The sequence below is a fragment of the Colias croceus genome, chromosome 2 (genome assembly GCF_905220415.1).
Source record: "Colias croceus chromosome 2, ilColCroc2.1".
NCBI lineage: Eukaryota > Metazoa > Arthropoda > Insecta > Lepidoptera > Pieridae > Colias > Colias croceus.
This window is the reverse complement of record NC_059538.1, coordinates 3541867-3562086: the sequence shown is the minus strand read 5'-3', so window position 1 is coordinate 3562086 and position 20220 is coordinate 3541867. Positions and strand designations below refer to the sequence as shown.

Below are 20220 nucleotides of genomic sequence, written 5' to 3'. Positions count from 1 at the left end.
GTGTAACGGTGCATTTAGATCAAACGAACATAGAGCTAGAGCAAGAGCATTCTTTCGTGATCTTTTAGTCTAAACGAAAACTAGTATTCAGTGTTTTTCAGCATTAAAACATTGATTAGAATCTTTTCCAACCACTTTCGAACGCACTAAGTACAACGAAAGAACTACGCCTACGCCTGTTTACACTAAAATAATTTGACGTAGTGGGGTAAGAATGAGCATTCGCTCGTTTGATGTAAATGCACCGTGATAATGTTACTTTGTGAGAAAAGTATACAGTACCTTCTCATATACCGAAAGTAGGTACCTATATGGATATGAGTAGCAACGAAATATAGCAGATATATATAACCCATAAACAAAGCATGCGGGACATATTATGATAAGTGATAACCGACAACTACCCGCATCGTATGCAATGATTTAATAGATTGAAGGCCTCAATATACCTGTTTCGTGTACATAGTGGTGTATGGGACAGATCCATTTCCGTGTTACATTTATTAGATTGATCTATTTTCTTTGAGACAATTTGGTTTGAGAGCGAAAAGAGCCAAAGAATCTATTCTTGAAGAGAAAAATCTATATAAAACTTAACGAATTGTTTATTTTTTAACACAGCTTTATAATATTAGTATTGACTTATGTCATATAATTTGAATAGTACCATAAAATACTTTTATGAAATACCTTTGAAATACTATATAACTATGTGATGATATAACATTTACTTCATATTATTATCCCGAAAAAATATTTAACAACAGAGCAGTTAGTTATTTTCAGTAGTCAAGTTGGATTACAAGGCCTCTTTAAGTCAAAACTGTGCTAGATCTAAAGTTCTAGATGCGCTTTCCAACAAGAACAAAAATTAAAATCAAAATTATACTTTTACGTAGCTGCTTCGTAGCTTTGCCGTAAAGATATAACCGTAACGGGTAGATAGAAAATAATAATTATTTATTTTAGAGTTATTCAAACTTTAATTTTAAACAATAAAACAATTTTATTTAACCGTAATGTGAATCAATGAAGTCTTCGTAAATTAAAAAAAAAAAAGAATGTAGAGTAGGAAATGAGAACATTTTTGAATTATGCCATAAAAATATTATATTATGTTTAAAATCTAGTTCAAAGTATAACAGAATTAATAACATTCATGAGATGTAAGTATGCACATTCTTTTAGATTTAACAATAGAGACTACGGATAATCCATTTGCTTGAATATGGAACTATTATAATGTAGGGCGCATTTTATTAAATGAATTTTATAAAGCTAAGATATGAAGAGTAGAAAAGTAGGACATTGTTAGTGTAGTGTGCCTTTGCGAAAAGTGTGTTAGGCGGTTGGGTCACCGCCAAACTGTCTCCTAGCAAAATCTCAATTGATACTCGAAAGATACCAGCGAACGTTACTTAAATTGCTCTTTTATCAATTAATTTGATATCGATTCAAACGTTTTGTACCATTGTACGTTCAAAACACCGCCTCTTTAGCTATATCAATACATATTTTAATCCAGTTAAAATTTAATTAAAATCGTCGTAACTGTCAAAGGAATATCGAATAAACCAATTATATAAAACCTTCTTCGCACAATTTGAAGACGTTATCATTTAAACGGAACACTCGGCGCGTATTATACAATACACAAATCCTTAAATGCTTAAAATATTTGATGGATGTTTTTTTTTTTCAATTATCTTAAGTGCACAGCGATCTTAAGGTGCAGAAACGAGTAGCGTCGACAATCGATAGATAGCGTGTGTTGTTGTGTGGGCGGTGTGGTGCCGGTGCACGCGGCTGCAGGTCGAGGCAGGCTGAAGGCGCGGTGCGGAGTCGCGAGTGCGGGCGTGCGCGCGCAGCGGCCGCGGGCGCGGGCGGTGCGCGGGCCAGTGGCGTGCAGCGCGCGCCGCGGACGCCCGCACCGGCCGCACCGCAGTGTCGAGCAGGAGCCCGCCATGCCTGGCCCGCGCCTCTCCCGCGCCGCCTGACAGCATGGCCCATCCGACCGCCACCACCACACGCAGCCACGCTCTGACCACGGTACGATACGTGCTTGCGATCGCTCGATGATTACGGCTCCCCGATCAGTGACAGTGTTGTATCCTCTGCGAGACCAGCTTTTGATTCGATCGTCCGCAGACCGAAAGGAGTAGGCGCGAGTGGTCGCCGGATTGGCCGCTAGATGGCGCCGCGCGTCGCTCCTGCGGCGAGTGTACACCGCCCGCGCCCCGCCGCTGTCTTTTGTTTCACGCCGTTCCCGTTCGTGTATATAAAATAATAATTGTTGGGTGACGGTGGTGAGTTGGGCCGCGCGGCGCCGAGCCGTCGCTGACGTCAGCGGAGCCCGGGCTCGCGCCGAGCGCGCTCCCGGCTTCCCCGACCTTCCGCCGCCGCCGTCTACCACTTGTCCAACGAACGACACTAAACGTCAGCCTGAGATCTTACAACCCTCCGCCCCTTTTCATCCCAAACCTAACAATTCTGTGCTTGAATAGGAAACGTTTTGACATTTATCAGTATATTTGTAGTCGTTAAATAACTAAATTGTATATACTTATCGGAAGTGTGTAGGTTTCATTCATGTAATTCACTCGTAGGGGATCGACAATTGATCCGTACCTAGCAACAGCGGTCCGCGGCGCTGGACGGACGTCTTTAATCGAGTTATACCTAAATGCTTGGTGGTTTTATTATGGAAATGGAGATAAGACAGGCGATATTTCGTAAGGGATTCATTTAGTTGAAGGAGTGCGCCCGTGCTCCGTGCCGCGCCCATGCCCCTAAGTCTGGTAAGTACTACACTGTAAGGCTTCATTTGACGTGCCATTTTCGCGTGAACCTTGTGTAGGTGTTTCTAGTCGCTATTTACTTGAAAGTCGACCTTTTTATCTATAAGTAAATAAATTATATCACGTGTCTACAAACACATGTTATGAGATAGCTTTACGATGAGTAAACACGTCAATAATATGCAGCAATTTCATTTCAATGCATTTAGATATAACAGGGTAATCTAAATTACTTCATTATACTATGCGTTTGAGTTCATGCTTCTTTGGCAATCTAATAGTTACCGCAATTTCTGTTTCTTTCAATTCCTTCCTACAAAAGGGAGGTCCTACGTCAATCGATTACGGCTGCTTCAACGAAAATTTCACGAAACTTCAGACTAAATTTCAGTCGTATTTAATGGTTTATGCAACGCATTAATACTCAGTTCGCTTTTTTGACATGTTTTGAATATTATAACATGCAATATTTATTGAATTATTAAAAATTTAAGAATAAAATGTGAACTAATGTTTTTTTTATAACGATCATAGTAATATTGAGAAAAATAGAGCACGTCGATGTTTAAAACACAGTAAATGACCCATACTTACGTAATATCAAAACCCGGCTTGAACCACGTAAACCTGTATTGAACTTATTTTGTTTGAGAAGATATCTCATGAGCTCTTATAAAATTATATTTTTACGACACTAGCGCGATAAATAAATTCTGAATATTATATAAGGTAAGGTGTGGAGTGAACTTTTACTTAGTTGATTTAATAAAATTCATAAACATAATATAAACAAATTTGGAAGTATAAAATCAATTAATGTTTAATATGTAGCCAATTTTTCTATTTTAACTTAACTCCTTGATTTTAATCTAAGTGTAAATCTGAAAATTTACGATTCAATTTTTTTTTAAACTATTTTGCGTGAACTACTTTTTGTACAAAAAGTTTATCTCCCACCTCTTTTTCATCTACGTCTATTTTCACATTACATTTTACAATTCTTACAAAAGTTTTATAATTTTTAATTGTATTTTCGCCAGTCGGCGCTACATTTTAGCAAAATTGGTTTCTACAGTATGTATAATACATTATATACATATATACATATTTGATACAAATATTTACGTTTTGATGATTCTGTTTTAATATTTAAATTGTTTAACATAATTTTTTTCGAGTAACTTTAGAGCTTTTAAACACTTTATTCTACAAATAAAAAATATTGATACCGCAGTACGTAGTGTAGATATCAATATAAATGAAACAAAATGAGTAAGGGAAAATAGTGTAACTCGTCTAGAATAAACACAGTTACATTGTAAGTCTAATTATTAACTCGATTTCAACTTTTGGACTCCAATTTTCTCCATCTATTTCAGGAATAACAACGTAGAATAATGATTGTATTTTTAAGAAAACCTGTTTTTTATATTTTTAAACCTTACGACTGATTTAACCGCTTTTGATGATTCTTTTTTTTATTTGCCTACTATACTATTTTATTTTCTACATGTATAAAATCGGTTAATTTCCACAAATATAAATTTTAATAAATATATAACAATTTACATAATAAATATTATACGTCATCGTTCGTAAAAGCAGCAAAAGTTTAGTATGGTGTGACTTTACAAATGTGCTAGTACGTTGTCAATTTTCTGAAAAGCCTTGCCGCTCTATATTCTTTATTATTCAGTGATTTTTATAGGTCAAATCGAGGCATCACGATATGAAAAAACACATCATTCATACACTCTCATAGTAGGTTATAGACCGTATATTGTATTTAAAAACTTTTCTAAGTCAATGACAGTCGCTACAGAATTTAAGACATCTTCGGATAGTATTATAATTTGTATTACAAATCACTAACTAGGTAAAACAAAACATTCAAATCAAAAGGTATTCAAGAAATGTGAGCTATACAGCTATAATTCAATAATTTTCATATTATTTAATAGCTTGAAATGCCGTCCAGAAGGCAGACTTTCTGGCTACGGAATTGGAACAACTTGCAACCTTTAGAATTGGGTCACAAAAGTACTGTATTGTATGTAAGACAAGAATAAGCGACGGATGATCATTGCCGGATTGGATTTCTTCTGTTACTCTTTTTTCCTGTTTTATTAGTCAAGAAAAACTGAAGTTGCATAACACTCGACGCTTTCTGTTGTTGAAAACACGGTAATAGAGCATAATATTTAATACCGTTAATGTTCATGAAAGATTCAAAATGAAAATTCGATAACCAAGCACTTTGGCAAAATGTTTTAAAGGAATTGATCAAAACAAATTTTTATTCACCAGTCGCCTTTACTGTACTTTTCATAGATTTATCTCATGCGATTATGTCGTTTACTTTTGGATCCTCTTAATAATAAATTTTGCAATAAACAAACGATAAGTAACTTTTACTGATTAACGAAAAATGTTCTTACAAGGTACAACGAAATTTGTTACCGGTTCTTTTCTAAAGAAAACCATTAGCAAAAATCGAATATGAATATTCTAAAACTTATATAACATACTCAAGGTATGATTCTCTAATAATACTCCACGCGTATATACATATTCTTTTATCTTCGACTCTCGGAATACCCTCACGCTCCCTGGAGATCGTGCGGCTTAAAGCAGGGCTTGTTACTCTAACCTAGATACCGCATTTCACATTTTGCGGTAATGATTTACGCTACATCCTGAAAAAGTTATTAAGTTTCGATGGAATATAAATATTTGGGCCGTTCAACCGAAAATCATTTTAAGCACGTCAACGAATTTTTAATTAGCATGTTGACTTCCGCCTTTGTTAGTCGCACGCACCAAACCAATCTGCGGTGAAAGACGTTGGATATTTTGTTGGCTCTTTGCTTTACTATAAAAATGGAACGTTATATAAGTTGTTTAACTTTAGGTTGTTTATGTGGTAAATATAGCATTATAACCGGCTCCTAATATGAAATTGTCCATACTGATGACTATTAACACTGTCTCCTACAAAATCAATCTAGTAGAAATCTACTGAGTACTCAATTACTAGGTGTCATAGCATAGCTCGTTCACGCTTCAGCGTGAGTAGAATAGCCACAAAGACCTAACCCAAGTGAGATTCAACATACGTAATCGAAGCATTGCGTAATCGAATGGCTTATCCAAATATTGTATTTTACCTAGTATATGTTCTCCATGTAATCTTCCGTTCTATCGTGTCCATTTTTATTAAAATATCCTATAAATTTTGGTGTTTCTGCTTATGTTACAGAGTTGCTACGAGTGTTATCATTGCATTTGATTGTTTACATATAAGCAAAAATGTTCTGTGAGCTAAACAATCATTGTAAAGTCAATTTTAAATAAATCAAATTATCTACTTATTAGATGACATTTAAAATACGGTGAAAATTATTTTAAATGACATAATTATTTCATACAAGCCCGTTTTTATTTTCGGAGAAGATCCTCCTACAATTCTTGTTAGTGTAGGTATGATACATAGTGTCATAGATACTATGTATATGTAGTGCCATAGATAATTAAAACCTATCCTATAACCTTGCCTATAACACATTTCATGACGAAATGTCAGAAAATATTAATTCGGTGATTATATGATGGTGAACTTATGGTGAATATCATAAAATTCGCTCCATGTAGGTACATGTACTCGCTGATTTAAGAACACTAGAAGTTAAGGATATTATACAGAAATGATTCAATTGATTAATTAGTTTAAATATGAACAAAATAAACGAACGGTTTTTATTATATACATTAACTATTCCACTTCTTGAATAACCTTAAATAAGATTCAGAGTAAATGTTAATAAATTATATTTGTATGAAAATGCTGAGATATTTTTTATATTGAATGTAAAAACAGAATTCTCGGTAAACATCAACGAATATTACCAATTCACAGATTCATGGTATTTCCAAATTGAGTAAGATTGGATTGTTATTGAAAACGTAACAAATTCATATTTGTAGGTATATTTCAATGTAGTAGTTAAATGTACAATAGTAAATAATGTGATCATTTCTTAAGTCATCATAATAATATCGTGAATACATATATAAACTTTACGTTTTTCTTTCTTTCTAAAACATTAGTGACATATCGATATTAGATGTTTTACTCTTGGTTTTACTCAATAAAACAAAATTAAAAACTTCTACAAAAATATTAATTACTAGATAGGTACATTATTTTTTTTTAGCAAATCTAAGCCCAGTTAGCAACATCGATGTCTACTTCTATTGAAGAGTTCTTCAAATTGTGTCCCGCCTTATCTCAATTAATTGACCCCTTGAGATATCAACTTTACCTCACATTTTCGAATTGCTTACTTCGAGATATTCAACACAGATTTTTATTTCCTTAATAGGAATCAGTTTTTGATTTTAAACAGAACATTTGGTATGACGTTAATGGAAAATCGATATTTTACTGCACGTTCGTTCTTTAATAAGTAAGTATAAGACTTCTAAGCTGCGTGTTTGTGTCAATGAAATACGAGTGATTTAAAGGTATTTATTATTGTCTTGTAAACTTCTATATTTAGTCCAATTCTTTTGATATTAAAGAGAAAAAGAAAATTATTGTAAACTAGCGGTCCGCCCCGGCTTCGCCCGTGGTATATGTTTACGTTTTCTCTACATAAGATCCATTCTCGTACTTCAAGAAATATAATAAAAAAAGAATTATCGAAATCGGTTCAGCCGTTCTCGAGTTATGCGCTTACCAACACATTTTGCGATTCATTTTTATATATAAGATATAGGTATTTTTAATCATTGTGAGCCCCCATCCTTTATGAAATAATTAGGTAGACATATTGTCCACATTTATATAGGTACTATCATTAACTTTAAATGTCACTTTGGGCCCGTTTAAAGCTTTCCTAACACACGTATTTTAAGAAAAACTATTTTTGGAAACATGTGTTGAAAATTATTTCTTTGAATTGGATGAATTTATCGACAGTTAGTAATAATCGTCATATTTTTGATATTTAAAAACAATAAATGCCATGCCAAAATTATGAAAAAAAGTGTTTAGATGAACATACAACGAACAGAGCAACGTAGTTAAAATTTAATAATCTTCTTTTATACCTATAATATTATAATTCACGTATTATCTGTGGTTATACTCTGTACTTTCTTTGACCCTATATAATAATCGTAATTGTGCCAAACTATTCAAGTCAAAATATACAAGTACTCCCTAATTGTTTCAACACCCATACTATTAATATTATAAATGCGAAAGTAACTCTGTCTGTCTGTTTGTTACTCAATCACGTAATATCTCTATACCAATTTGCATGAAATTTGGTATAGAGATATTTTGATACCCGAGAAAGGACATAGGATAGGTTTTATCCCGGAAATCCCACGGGAACGGGAACTATACGATTTTTCTTTGACTGCGCGGGCGATGTCGCGGGTGGAAAGCTAGTCTTCTATAAGTGAGAGTGTCAATACAAATAAGTGATAATTTGAATATATTGGTTGCATCCTGTGGCTCCCCACTATTGTTACCAGATAATACATGTCATTGTTACGTGAAGTAATTCATATCAGGAATGTAGAGGGGTGATTTATGATACAAATGCAGTTGTTATATATATAGACCTTGGTAGATATTGTCATAGGTCTGATTATTTTCTTTGGCATGAGTTTCAGGACAGGAGTTCAAATCTCAACTATTATATATTTTTTGTTAGTAAATAATATAAAACAATGCTTGGTATTACTTTGGTATTACTTGGAAAATAATATAACAAAAATATTTAGTACTAGCTTCCGCCCGCGACTCCGTCGGCGCGGATGTCGGTCTTCGCGTGGATGGTTTATTTCTCCATTTTGAGTAACTCCGACAATGATATCTTATAAATATCTATTGGTAATTGGACCCAAATACGGCCGTCGGCTAGGCCTAATAATACGCAACGTGTTTTCGCGGTTCTACAGAACAACGTCTATGGATAAAACTGAAAAATTAAGATTAATTTTTTTCTACGTATTTTTCCAGGATAAAAAGTATCCTATTTTACGCCTAGGATAATAAGGTATAATTATACCAAGTTTCATCGAAATCGAACCGTTAGTTTTTTCACGTGATGCCTTCACATACATACAGACAGACAGACAGACAGACAAATTTTTTTTAATCACAAATTTGGGTTTGGTATCGATCCAGTAACACCCCCTGGTATTTATTTTTTCAATATTTTCAATGTACAGAATTGACCCTTCTACAGATTTATTATATATGTATAAGATATTGCCTGAAAACGTACAAGCCTGTCTGTCTGGTTTGATAGACAGATGAACTGGCAAAAAATTCAGTCCACTTGATACAGTTGTTATAACCGAGACTTGTTAAACTGTCAGTCAGCTGTTTTGAAGAACACAACGTTTGGTTAAAATAATATCAATATCCATAAAATACATTTTATTGTATATTATTTATATTCATTTTAATTTATTGGAATATAATGACTTCATTATGTTTGCATAATGTCTCTAAAACAATATTATCGATTGCTTAAAATGTTCCCAATTAATTACATCTTACTTACTGAAGTTTCATATTTTATGTTCGAAAACCTTAATCGCTCATTGCGCGACAAATTTGCTCCCATGATTTTGTGCTCACAGTTGAAGATTTAAATTTGGAAAATTGTCATACTAAATGTACGCATTATATTTATAGGTTGGTATTTTTTATATAAAATACACGAAGAGCGACTTTTAGTATGAATTTAAAATTGTAGTGCTAAATACTGTAAACCTTAATGTTCAGAATGCGTCACGGCTTTTCTTTATTATCAAAACATCGTAAGCTTTTACAATAGAGCCATACCATAATTTTCGCGATTCGGTCCTTTTGTGATCACAACGCGTTGTGAGCATTTTTAATTTTCTAACATTTTTCTAACATATACGATTTAAAAGCTTATCTTTTTATATAATTATATAAAAAAGTAAACTAATAAAAGTTTAAATGGCCTGGTATGTCTCTGGTTTCATTGTATATGAAACAGAACATTGTTAACAGTTTTGAAAGGTGTAGCCGCGGACTGATTGAGTGATATGTTGGCCTAGTTTTATAATCTACTTCCAACTGTGGAGCGAATGAATTACTATAATATTTATCTTACTAACTATGTGCTGTAAAGCTTCACGTTGTATACAGCAGCAAAATTTCGTTTACATATCACTGGTTGGTTATTATTACTTACACGTAGATACAACATTGTAAGAGAGATATGTTCATAATGCTTATAATGGAGTTTAAAATTTTAATTTTATTTCTCATGTAGTAGCTGCTTAGTGCAATTGTCAGTACATGCTCAGTGCATTTATAGGTATGCTATTATAAATTCTAATTGAATACATTATATTGTGAGACAGTGAAAATAAATTGCAATGTATGTTGTATATAAACGTGGACTTATGGAATAGGATAATTGAATGAAATTTCTTTCTTTCTCGTATTATAATATGTCGTAAGTAATGTAATATGTGCAATGCTGTTTTTAATCACTTATGATTAACCCCTTTCATAGCAAGCCAAGTACCGCGTTATTATGATTCAATTTGTTAATAGTGTCGATGTGAAACACACATACTGTGACATTAATTGCTTCTGAGTAATTAAACAGAAGATCCACAAAGCCATTGTAATGTTTGTTTATACTTGACGATATTTGCATTTGAATTCTCTTTATGATAATAATTATCTTTTAATTTTAATGGTTTTGTGAACTATCGAAATATAATCGCTAAAACTTCTTCTTCGTCTTATTTACTTGAAAATTGTCATAGGCAAGATAGTATTCAAAATAACTACATGACAAATAGATCCTGTGACCTTGAAATGGGATTAATTTACATGATAGAGGGAATATAAAACTATAGATAATACTAGCTGCTGCCCGCAGCTTCGCTTGCGTGGAAAAGATAAATTTTCATGGTATAAGTTTTCATCCCCTATTTTACCCCTTTAGGGGATGAATTTTCTAAAATTCTTTCTTAGGGGACGCCTACGTTATGACATCTACCTGCATGCCAAATTTCAGCCCGATACGTCCAGTGGTTTGGGCTGTGCGTTGATAGATCACTATATCAGTCACCTTTGAGTTTTATATATCTTAATATATATAAATCTCGTGTCACAATGTTTGTCCTCAATGGACTCCTAAACCACTTAACCGATTATAATAAAATTCGCACACCATGTGCAGTTCGATCCAACTTGAGAGATAGGATAGTTTAAATCTCAAATCGTTTTATAGAGAGCGGGCGAAGCCGCGGGCGGTAAGCTAGTAACTATATAGATCAATACTATAAAACGTTGTAATAATTTGAATTTAAACGAAAATATACTTATAACTGATGTAAAACTTAGTGCTGAAGTTGAAGAAAGTCTCAATGATAGGTTTGTTTTTTAATTAGTTGTTTTCATTAAAGTTTTATATTAAAAATTAATTTAGATAACTCCATACTTTAAAACTAAATTAAAACCATCTACATCGCAGCCCACGTCACTACTTTCTGAATGAGTAAAACGAAAAATTTGGTTGTTGAAAATACATTTGCCGATTAAAACCTACAGTTATTTTCCGTCATGCGATTGCGTGTGCGTTGGACTTATTGATATATAAGTGCTTTCTGTAAACAACTCATTGTTAAAAACGAAACAATTCGATTTAATCTTAAAGAAGCGTTTCGATCATGTAAGCTTATAGCCGCTTGATTCTAATTTAAAATATCACTCCAAAATTCGTTCAGATTATTATGAGCTATAAGCGTCGTAGCATGACTTTTGTACCTATAGGAACTTTTTACCATCATCGATATACGTGATCAAAATTCAAACAGTACCTCGTATTCTAAACAAATTTTGCTATCGTTAAATTGTTGTTTATGACGATTTTTCTCTTCCTTACAGTAAAAAACTATAAGTATATTGTTATCTATAGTAGTTCAACTTGTATTAAGAGGAAATGCGGAAGGTATTTCGTAAATTCTTCATATAAACGATCTTGCCTTTTTTTTCCATGGATTTTAATCATCGAGCAATGATTTTATTATAGAAAAATATATATCAATTTCTTCTATGCACCTATGTTTTCCTTCTTGTTAGTTGGTTAATTCTTTAAGCACTAGAACGTAAATATTAAATATTGTAATGATCTATTTAAAATTAAGTAACGCTCTTTTTAAGCAATTACAAATCACAACAAAGCTCATTCTTGCAAAGGCAAAAAAAATATCGATTATTTATTCATCTTTACTCCACACGTGTCCCTACACTGTAACAAATGTATGGACGATATTCATATAAAGCAATAATACAACGAGCGTGTACAACGCCCGTGAACTAAAAAAAACAACCCTTTGCAACCCCGTTCCATTTCACGCTACACGTGTACACAGTACATCCACTGTCATACATAAACAGATTAGATTTTAAAAGTCAACTAGCTGTTGCACGCGATTATAATTTCATTAGCTATTGCCTCAGCTTTGTATAATGAAGAACACTATACGACTTGAAGATATTTTATTTATGTACATGCTTACAGCTAGCATTGCCCTTCATTATGTACCGGATAACCAGATTAACGGCCAAAACTTAAACTTTATTACATACTTTGTAGAGTTAACTCAGAATAAGAATAAAAATGTCATGTGAGGCGATATAGAAATACGATGTTTCTACAAGTAACATATCTGTTAACCAATTATTAATGTTTTGTTAATAACTTTTACTTAGTATTTATTTTAATCACATTAAATTTCTAAAATTTTTTTCAAATTTAGCCCGTAATAAATATACGATTCTGATAGCCTCACTACTAACAATTACATGCATTCCTGTTCAAAGTCTTACTATAGTTATTTCCAGTGTTTACTTCCAATTGATATCAAATGTAACTCCATTGAGCTGAAATGCGTTCGCAGAGAGCATGTATTATGCAGAAGGGTACAAAATATTCACGTTATTGCCATTTCGATGCGATTGGTATACAAGTATAGGGACACTAACTGTTATATGAGATTTGAATTTAGTTAATATTAAATAATTAACGAGTGTGTTTTTATTCTGATTATTTAAATAAAATTAAATAACAGGTTATTTACGATCAATGTGATTACAGTCAAATACCTGTTAAATGTTTTAGAAAATCTATAGACAATTTTCGTAATTTTTTCATCATGTTTTAATTTAATTTTTTTGTCGCAGTTAATGCCGACAAAATAGTCTATGTATGTACTCGGTAAAAATGTATAGTACCTAGATGCGGATTAATTTACTTTTTAATTGCAATAAAACGTCATAATTATATGCAACACTACTTTTGCGTATAACCTTTGCATTCCAAAGCTCCAAGCATAGGAATAAATTCGTTTACGAGAATGTAAATGTTCACAAAGCACGGATGAATGAATGCTCGTAATCGTGCTTACAACGAATCACTGCATGCATACGAAACGCTACTGCCCACTCTTCATACGTTTGTAGGGTTACTAATTAGCCTCTGTTAAATACAGTATTGTCAAACAACGTATTTACAAGCTATTTTGGGATAATTATTCTAGTTGAGTCATTTTAATGATATATTCAAATATGTTCCTAAGCATAATGGTTTCGAAATTAAAGAATTTTTTCATATTATTAATAAAGAATTGTGAGGTTTAAATCCGATAGGTACATTTTATTGATAATCTATCTTTTATGCGTATATAATTGTATCATTCATTTAACATTTAACATGATGTATTCAAATATTTTTGTAATCATCCACACTGACATGACTCTACATAAAAATGGGTATTACATTTTTCCTATCTCTGAATTTAATTAACCACTTCTCATATTAAAAGATGATTAACCTAGCCTATACATCAGGTTATGTTTACGTAAGCCTATTATAATATGCGTGGTTGCCCCCGGCGTTTTTAAAGGGCCGTACAGCGATTCTCGGTCCGGACATATTTAAAAATTAACTAGCTTCGTTATTTCTAATATGCCAGTCATGCCTTACTTCCCTATAGGCATGCAAGGAACTTAAATAAAAATTGGTTATGTGGTAAGGCATTTTAATAGTTAAGCAAGCAAATTATGTAGTTAAATATTCACTTTCCGTTAACAGTATAGAGATGAAAGGTTCGTATTCGATTTGAGGAAAGGCGTTGCTGAGACGTTGGCCTCTACGCAATTTCGTAGACGCTACGACTTTGTGCGTAGCACCCCATTTCATCGCCCGAACATATTATTTTAAAAATATGTAGAGAAAACTGTGTAAATAAGTTTTACTCTTATTGTAACAGAATCAAAATTAATTACAATTATTACTTTAATTAAATTAATATTCCATTAACTTTATAAATCCAAAAACCGTTCCTGTCAAAACTTATTACAAAAATAGAATTTAATACATTAACACGAATGAAAACAACACTGTAACACCTTTCGAAAGGCCAATGGTGTTCAGCACAAAAATACAGTGACAGTATCTTGAACATAGACAAGATGACGAGACGACAGCGTGACGTCACACGAGCGGCACTCTGCGGCTGCGGCTATCGATCCGATGGAATCGTCTCATCCCGCTCGCGCCCGTGATTTTTCTATCTAACATCTCTCTCATACACACGAAGCCTGACTGGAACGCGGCGAAATACGCTACTAATATTTATTTTAACGCAACCGCTCATGGACGAACACGTGGTGAACGGTTTTCTCGTTCGTCAAATCGACCCTTGATTGCTTTGAGCTCACTGTTTGTGCATGAAAATCAATTATAAAGGACTTATACAGTTATATAAAAAGATCATATTGACAAATGATTCCGAACATTAATGAAAAAGATAAACACGGATTTAATAAATACTTTCTAATAAACAGAGCTTAATATATTTCGTACTAATAATAACACTAGACTAAATTATATTCTAGTTAGGTAACTTAATTCTAACGAAATCACTGAATAAAAGCTAACTCAAGCATTCCTCAAATACGATACAATGTAATTAGGCACTGCGTTCTCTAAAATACTAAAATAGTTTCCGAAAACCGCGATTAAATCAAACGTACTGAACTGCATAGTCCACAAATGAAAAGCAACTTAATAATCTATAAATAACTCGCATACTTGACAGAAGCCGCACAAGCAACCAAGGCTATAAATACAGATTAGAAGGCGCCACTAAATACATTAACCTCTAATCAATGCATTATTTTCAATCGAAACAAATCTGTAAAATATATTTTTCTTGTTGAAAAAGTTCGTAACATGGTAAAATATTAGGAAGGAAGTCGTTTTTACACATTGTGTTTTTAGATCGACATTGGCTGCATTTTTCTGTTAAGATCAGTAGAGGAATGCAACATTTTAAAGATGTAAGAAAAAATGTATTCGTTCTCTGATAAAAATTAAAATGTAGATAATGTAGTTCGCCCTCAATAAATTCCGGTTGCGATAAATTTATCATTAAAAACTCAGTGCGAAATTTCAGTATTCAAATATAAATACGAAAATAAGCATTTAATATGAAAAAAAAAAACAAAAAGAAATATTATACTACATATTACAAAATAGCTGACTTCATTATTAATCCAGCAACGATACGGTATTGAGATATACATATGGAGACGACACCGCCTACATCACTTATGTTCCGCTCAACATACGCCATATGGCGTAACTGCACGCTCATTTTTTATTTGTTTTAAAGTGAAACGCATCAAATATGCCTTCGTGTGTGTTACGATATTGCACAAATAATAAAAATAATACGGAAAAGTGCAAAGGACAACTAGATAATAATTTTTAAAACTTAGTTAGAGCAAAAAAATGGCGCACATTTTGTTCGTGGTGTCTCCTCCATACGTAGTAATATTATATCAATGCATAATACACACATTAATAATAACAATTAAATAAAACAATTGCAAAAAGAAATTCTCATACATTATAGTACACTGCAAGAGTCGTATGTACTCGTAGGTAGTAGTACATTTAGACACTGCCCTTGCCTTTATGCCTTTACTATACTAGTACTATATGCATGTAAATCTAGATTCGAAAGTAACAATAAGAAGTACTCTAGATTCATGTTACGTTGAACATGGCATTATTGCGAGCCAACTGGAACAGTTTATGTGACTGATACAGTTAACGCCTAAACAAACCCGTTCCATTTTCCTATTTAACCACTCAGCTGACAAATAATATTTTGTTTGATGAAATTTTGCTGTAATGCAATAAGTGAATTATGATGAATCAAATAACTTAGTGGCATGTATTTTAAAGTAATCTACACTAATATTATTGTTTGATTGTAATGAATAGGCTCATAAACTACTGGACCGATTTTGATGAAATTTGGCACAGACAATCTTTAGACCCTGAGAAAGAACATAGGCTACTTTTTATTGCGAAATATGTAACACGGGCGAAGCCGGGTCGGACCGCTAGTATTTAGATAAATTCACACCTAATGATCTCTAGGTTTTATACAGGTTAGTACCACATTGTCACAAAATCTAATTTTATTAAATCACCAACAAAATAAATTTCCATAAATTTAAAGATTTGAAGAGAGACTGAGTTGACTTGAGAAATGCATACCGCATCATGAATTCTCGTCATATTGTTTTTGTCGTGGACATTTTTGACTCATATTGTTTTATCTTGGACACAGCTTTTAATAGGAGTTAAATCATACACATATAGTTAGACTAAATAATATTCCTGCATTTTCTTTTAAGTTAATTAGCCATCATATATTTATTTGTCAATTTATATTTTTGCTCTCAACATGAAAACTGCTAAATATAGCTGTAAAACCTTTGAAAGCAGGCATGGCGTTCAAGTTGTTAACGCCTCTGTGGTCATTTTTGGCGGGAAATTGGCCTATATCCGATCCCATCGCGATACCTCTTTCCATTCAGTTTTTTTCTTACCTGTGTAAATCTAGCTGTATCATGGATCTACTGAATTTACAACCATTTAAGTAAGTAAGGCTTCCTATTCACACTTTATATTAAATTCTGTGAATTTGTTAATTCAGAAGAGCTTTATCTTAAATATAATATATAACCAACATTTATTAAAATGTTGGTTATAACATGGTTATGGTTATAACCAAATTTAAACTAAGTACAAGTTTATCACGTACAATACAAAAAAATATATTTAAGATACCTTTCAAATATTTTTTTCATAAATAATTAACAATTACGATTTTTATCTACATATTGTTCACTAAAATGCCTTCAGTTCCTATTTTGATATATCGAATCATCGCGATGTTATTGCACCTGAAGTAAATAACTTCGTTATCTTATGTAGTACGACTGCTTCTTTTATACCTACATCTTCCAAATACGAAAAGTTGCCGTCATTTCAACAGATTGTTATTCTAATACATAAAAATAAAAGAAACTAATTTCCTGTTTGTTAATTAAATTAAAATAATAATCCTTCGAGACTACCCCTACACCGTTTTTAAATACAGCACTACGTAATACACGCAGGTTGATGAGAATTATTAAGTTACCATTTACACCAACGACGGCAATTTACACTTACTAGTCGTCGTCGTCGTCGTGGTTTCAGCCGTGGGACGTCCACTGCTGGACAAAGGCCTCCTTCAAGGATTGCCAGTACGACCGGTCACCGGCGGCCTGCATCCAGCGGCCACCATTCACTTACTAGTAATTCATGATAATAATATCTTTCAAAAAAATATTTTCTTAAGTCATAAATACCCATATCTTAAACATCTGCATATCTCAAAGGTATTTCTGTAACAAAGGTCTGCAATATTTGTGGCGAAAGCTCAATTTTCTCGAAAATTCTCTGATGAAATGTTGTTAACGTAAAGAGTTTTAGGGGAAAATTTCTTTGTCTTTTACATGCCGTTGTTTTAAGTAATAACTTCGATAAAAGGGTATTTTGTAAGTGTACTTTTATTATACTTATGAATTCCTGGTTGTAGAATATAGCCTCGAAGCTGTAGTAAAGTTTGTGACTGATTCTTTGAGATAGGTATTATTGGCATATTGTATATAATCCAATCCAATTATTTATAAAATAAAGATAGTGGTTTATAGGTACTGCGATTGCATCCTTTTAAAGTCTTAACAAATAAAAACAGCAATACCCAAAACTCTACATTCTCCAACAGTTTTTCACAGTTTAACTTACTTAAAGTATATTGCAGCCACAATCTCTAAATTTAATACAAAATCAAATATCTATGGTATATCTCAAAATATATCTTCGTCATTCGTATTAAAGTTATTGAACTTGAGGCTCCATGGGCAGCGTCCTATTGGTCTTAGCTGTAACGTTATACCTTTCCTCGATAAATGGAGGTTTCAAACTTATTTTTTTAACAGATTAAAAAAAACTTAATACTTAGTTCCGTCAGGAGTTATAGAAATACACTGGAGCTTTTAAAACTCAATCAAATTTAGAATTATTTTTAAACACATCTTTAAAACACTTATTTTGACACTTATTTGATTTGATTAGATTATTTCAGTAGCTTAAGTGAGAGAGACGAGATAACTCTAACATGATAATAATCTATCCGATCCCCATTCTTATTTCTCTATAGTGATACTTTACTATTTATTAACACAACGCTATAAATATTACACAACAGTTTATAAAATTATGATACCGGCGTATAAATAAGTATATAATAACAATGAATATTACAGGGGTTTCATATCAACCCTATGCTAGCCGGCGAACGCCTATAAATATATCAAAGCCAGCTCACCGTGCTAAAGTGTTTATTTACACCTAATTACCCCTGTGTCGGGGTGTTTCAATACGAGCTTATGAGATGAGCTTGTATACTACAATTGCCGTACCAAATGCTATCAAGTATAAACAAAGATCCGACTAAGTGTACGAGCTTGCGAATAAAATGGTGATTCTATGTTATTGGATGGGTTTTTTGTTGTCTCGATTTCTAGTATGTATCGATCTGTGCTAGGAGTGATTACAAATGTATAATAAAATACTTTCAACAGACTTTCGTAGTAGGTATGATGAGAATCGTAGTTATTAATAAAACTAATATCCTTTTAGCCTGAAATATTTTAAGCGATAAAAACTACATTCATTAAAGTAAATGCCTAATTTGATAAATTAATATCATTATGAGTACAAAGGTCAGATTGTGTTGATGTTCTATTTAAAAGATATGCGTAGGTGTACGATTATACGAAATCGTAAACGCCCATTAGGTAATTTACGCGAGGAAAGGTAAATAACTGTGACGTCACATAATATAGTAAAAGAGTAGACTAGGCTAGATGAAACAACAAAATCAATAAATATTATTAATAATAAACTGTTACGAGAGTAAATACAGAATAATTAGGATGAGATAAATATTTAACAATTAATAACTTATAATTTATATATCCAAATAATAATAATTTATATATCTTAAATACACATACACCAAGAAGACAAATATTAAAAAACACAGCTTAAAGAGCGTTATAACTTGATGGCTTTCAAACAATGTTGTTTCGCAGTCTATCAGCAGGGCGGAATATTGTTGACAGTGCGTATTCTGTCCCCGAATCGACCTCTGTAGAATAGTATAATAACCGGGTCCCGTCGCGTCGGCGCCATCTATCGAAAGGACCAAGGACATAATTCTGGCTACCCTCCAAAGAACAAAGCTGCAGGAGTTATGTAACTTAATCGTAACACGTAGGTTCATTAACAAGTTTCGCAGTGTTTGTTTTGAATCCGATTAAAATACCAAGGGTTTTTTAATTAACGCTCTCGCTTCTTCTGGGTTTAGTGCTTGAGCTATTATGATCTTATTTTTATTTGAGGTGATATTTTAAGATAGTGAATAAAGTTATTCACTATCTTCATGATACAACGCACAGTTTTTGTTGCATATATTTTTGTTTTATTTTAAATCTAAAGACGTCGGTATATATATACATAGGTATAGATATTTTTGTTATGTCAACACTTTCATCCACTTAATATTATGTTCTTGACAAAACACCAACATATGTTACGTAAATATATTTAAGAAAAAGAGCGTTTATTATCTACCTAATATTTGTATCATGTTAAATACAGGTCTACTAATTCTAATTCTTATTCGATCCAACTTTATCTCAATTACAATATCAATGTAAACAAATAATTAAATCAAATAATATCTAGCTAGCTTGCTAATTAGTCTAGTTAAAATCAGAGCTGCATAATTAGTTATGAACAATTCCAGCTACGTAGTCTGTTCGTAGAACGGTTAATGGTTTCAGCAAAACCGTGTTTTCACGAAAATGATTCACGTGCTGGAAAGAATGACTATTAGTTTGTGTCCATTTACCATTAGTCATAGTGAGACA

At 32.7% G+C, this 20220-nt stretch overlaps 1 protein-coding gene across 1 annotated transcript in view; it reads left to right on the top strand.

Moving 5' to 3' along the window:
- The first annotated feature begins 2394 nt into the window (after positions 1 to 2394).
- Positions 2395 to 20220, top strand: part of LOC123705643 (voltage-dependent calcium channel type A subunit alpha-1) — a 57199-nt gene continuing 39373 nt past the window's right edge. Inside the window, 1 exon segment of the mRNA XM_045654533.1 lies at positions 2395 to 2798. The gene's annotated coding sequence lies outside the window, so the exon portion shown is untranslated.